Genomic DNA, 4,391 nt, shown 5'->3' with positions numbered 1-4,391 from the left:
GACATTAGAGCACTTGAGAGGGAGATTGCAAGACAAAGAAGAGAAGTAGAGCAACATGTTCACTTGCAAAGGTTAGGATTTGATATGGAGAATCTGCCTCAAGATGGTGATGCCCTAGGGGGCATTGATCCAAGAGCTGATCACCTTCGACCACATCGCCAGCCACAACATCCACCGCGCCAAGATTGTGCCATTGGAGCCTATGATCAACCTCACATTAATGGTCATAGGTTGGGAATCAGAGCACCACCAGTGGAGAACAACAACTTTGAGATCAAGTCAGGGCTGCTCAACACCATAGAGAACAACAAGTATCATGGCCTTGCTGCTGTAGACCCTTTTGATCACTTGTACAAGTTTGATAAATATTGTGGCTTGTCCAAGACAAATGGTGTTTCTGAAGATGCTTTCAAGTTAAAGCTGTTCCCTTTCTCTTTGGGAGCAAGACACACCAGTGGGAGAAGACTCTCCCAAGTGACACTGTCACTACTTGGGAAGAGTGTAAGAGAGCTTTCCTAGACAAGTTCTTCTCTACTTCAAGATCAGCTAAGATCAGGAATGAAATCTCTTGGTTTCAACAGAAAGGTCTAGAGAGCTTCAGTGAAGCATGAGAGAGGTTCAAGGGCTACTGTTCTCAATGCCCTCATCATGGTTTCAGCAAGGAGAGTTTGCTTAGCACCTTCTATAGAGGAGCTCTACCACAGTGCAGAAACAGGCTTGATACTGCCAGCAATGGTTTCTTCTTGGGAAGAACTGAGGAAGAGGCCGAAGAGCTAGTAGAGAACATGACCAAGAGTGACTCGGTCTACAGTAAGGCGCATGATAGGGTCAACAGAAGTGATGATCAGAAGACAAAGAAAGAGATCAAGTCCTTGCAAGAGAAGATGGATTTGCTTCTTTCCAACCAAGCTAAACAGGAACATATGAACTTTGTGGGTGGACCTAGTCAAGAGGTTCCTCCTAAGGTCAATGAGGTCGATGGTTTGAAAGGCCAAGAAGAGCTATGCTTCATCAACAACAATGGTACTTGGTACAGGAAGGAACCGAACTTTCAGTACAACAACTACCAGCAAAGGTCTAACCCCACCAACCAACAAGGAGGATCCCAACCAAAGCAGAACACTCAGCAAGGGAGCTATCAGCCGAGGCAAAACATCGCTCCTGGTTTCAACAATCACAGCAATCAGTCTACTCAAGCTCAAAGAAGTTCTTCACAAGCTCCAACTTCAGATACAAGTGTGGATGCAATGTTCAAGAAACTCTTAGATTTTCAGGCAAAGAATGAGAAAACAATGGGCTATGAGTTCAAGAACATTCACTCCAAGATTGATGGAAGCTACAATGAGCTCAACAACAAGTTCCGTAATTTGGAGAACCAGTTTACTTCTATGAACTCTCAGCCAACTCGACAACAAGGGTCATTACCTGGAAAGCTAGAGCAAAATCCCAAGGAAACAATGAAAGCAATCACCCTACGGAGTGGTAGAGAGTTGCCTCCAAGAGTTCTCACCAAGGATGGTGAAAACAAGGTGGGGAGGTGGCCATCAACATTGATGATGAATTGGTGATTGTAGATGAGAAGGTTGATGAAGAAATTCTGGAAAAGATTGTTGAAGCTAAGGGTAAAGGGAAGGTTGGAGAGGAGAAGACAACAGTGGAACATAGTGAAACAGCTACTCCAACGAAGGAATGTGAAACAGCTACTCCAACAAAGGAATCCTCTTTTGTTCCTCCTCCCTATGAGCCAAAGCTGCCATTCCCTGGAAGACTCAAAAGACAGCTATTGGAGAAGTACAAGGCACTATTTGAGAAACAAATGAGTGAAGTTCAGGTCACAATGCCCATCATTGATGCTTTCATGTTGGTCCCCCAGTACATCAAATTCTTGAAAGATGCTGTAGCTGCAAAGAAGAAAGAGATGGGGGGGCATGATGATCCTTACCCACGAGTGCAGCACCATTATCCAGAGGTTAGATGTTCCAAGGAAGCTAGTGGATCCAGGATGTTTCACCTTACCTTGTGCTCCAGGACCCATGGTGTTTGAGCGGTGTCTGTGCGATCTTGGAGCTAGTGTCAGCTTGATGCCTTTGTCTATTTGCAAAGAAGCTTGGATTTACTCAATACAAGAGGTGTAAACTCTCTTTGGTGTTGGATGATAGATCAGTGAAGATTCCTGTTGGTATCTTAGAAGACCTTCCCTTGATGGTTGGTAACTTTGAGATCTTTACTGATTTTGTTGTGTTGGAGATGGGAGAGGAAGCCCAAGACCCTTTGATCCTTGGAAGACCATTCTTAGCCACAACAGGAGCTATTGTGAATGTCAAACAAGGAAAGATTGATCTTCATCTTGGAAAAGGGAACATCCTCCACTTTGACATCAATGAAGCAATGAAGAGGCCAGCCATCCAGAACCAAGTTTTCTACATAGATGAAATGGATGCTCTAGCTGATGAGCTTCTAGAGGAGTTGGCACTTGAAGACCCTCTGCAACATGCTTTAACAATTGAAAGTGAGGTCCAAGTGATTGAGAACAAGGAAAGTGATGCCTATGTGAAGGTGATGGATTCTCACAAGGAGATTGGTGGTGAGGATCAGAATGAGGAGCTTACACATGGGATTCAACATGCTGCCTCAGCTACTCAACACAAAGACAGTCACCAAGAGGACTGGAGTGAACTCAAGGCGCCTAAAGTGGAGCTTAAACCTCTTGAGATTCTAAAACTCCTAGATGCAGGAGTAATCTATCCTATTTCGGATAGCAAATGGGTGTCTCCTGTGCATGTTGTTCCAAAGAAGGGTAGAATAACTGTGGTTAAAAATGATAGGAATGAACTAATTCCAACAAGAACAATAACAGGACATAGGATGTGCATAGATTATAGAAAATTAAACTCAGCATCTTGAAAGGATCATTTTCTATTGCCATTCATTGATCAAATGCTTGAGAGACTTGCAAATCATCCCTATTATTGTTTTCGTGATGGGTATTCAGGGTTCTTCCAAATACCCATACATCCAAATGATCAAGAGAAAACAACATTCACATGCCCTTATGGTACCTTTGCTTATCGAAGGATGCCATTTGGGCTATGTAATGCTCCAGCCACCTTCCAAAGGTGCATGATGTCTATTTTCTCTGATCTTATAGAAGATGTTGTGGAGGTGTTCATGGATGACTTCTCTATCTATGGATCTTCGTTTTCTGCTTGTTTGTCCAATCTTAGCAGGGTCCTAAAGCAATGTGAAAACACCAACCTTGTGCTGAACTGGGAAAAGTGTCACTTCATGGTTAAAGAAGGGATTGTGATTGGACACAAGATTTCAGAGAATGAGATTGAGGTGTACAAGGCTAAGATTGAAGTGATGTTGGGTTAGCTCCACCAAAGATAGTGAAGGACATTAGAAGCTTCCTTGGTCATGCTGGGTTCTATAGAAGATTCATTAAAGACTTCTCCATGATATCTAGGCCAATGACTAAGCTTCTATGCAAGGAAGCTGCATTCAACTTTAATTGGGAATGTCTAGAAGCATTCAAGAAGTTGAAGGACAAGCTGGTTAGTGCCCCCATTGTGCAGCCACCAGATTGGGATCTCCCCTTTGAGATCATGTGTGATGCTAGTGACTATGCTGTGGGAGCTGTTCTTGGCCAAAAGAAGGACAAGAAGACTCATGTGATCTACTATGCGAGTAAAACTCTTGATGAAGCCCAAATGAAGTATGCTACAACTGAGAAGGAGCTACTAGCCATTGTCTATGCCTTTGAGAAGTTCAGAAGCTATTTGGTTGGGTCAAAAGTCATAGTCTACACTGATCATGCTGCATTAAGACACCTCATGGCCAAGAAGGATGCTAAGCCAAGGCTGTTGAGGTGGATCTTGCTGCTACAAGAGTTTGACCATGAGATCAAAGACAAGCCAGGAATTGAGAATGGTGTAGCTGATCACTTGTCTAGACTGAAGATTGAGTGTGGGATCCCCATTGATGAAAGGCTTCCAAAAGAACAAATCATGGCAATTAGAGCAGTGGTAGCAGTTTGTGACACTGGAAAGAAGCTTGAAGAGGTAAAGGCAAACGAAGAGAAATGTCCTTGGTATGCTGATTTGGTGAACTACTTAGCCTGTGGAAGAGAGCCAATGGGTCTTGAAGGATATGCCAAGAAGAAGTTCTACAAAGATGTGAAAAGATACTATTGGGATGAGCCTTACCTCTACATACTCTGTAGAGATCAACTCTATAGAAGAGTATTAGCTGAAGAAGAAGTTGATGGGATCCTTACACATTGTCATGGGTCATCCTATGGAGCTCATTTCGCCATTTTCAAGATTGTTTCAAAGGTGCTTCAAGCTGGGTTTTGGTGGCCTCATATGTTCAAGGACACTCAAGACTTTGTC

General features: G+C 43.3%; 1 pseudogene; it reads left to right on the top strand.

Annotated features, from left to right (window-relative positions):
• The first annotated feature begins 785 nt into the window (after window positions 1-785).
• The window catches only part of LOC106338326, a 4,600-nt pseudogene continuing 994 nt past the window's right edge, over window positions 786-4,391 (top strand).

The sequence above is a fragment of the Brassica oleracea genome, chromosome C4 (genome assembly GCF_000695525.1).
Source record: "Brassica oleracea var. oleracea cultivar TO1000 chromosome C4, BOL, whole genome shotgun sequence".
Classification (NCBI taxonomy): domain Eukaryota; kingdom Viridiplantae; phylum Streptophyta; class Magnoliopsida; order Brassicales; family Brassicaceae; genus Brassica; species Brassica oleracea.
The sequence above is the reverse complement of the archived record's forward strand: the minus strand, read 5'-3'. Positions and strand labels throughout refer to the sequence as shown.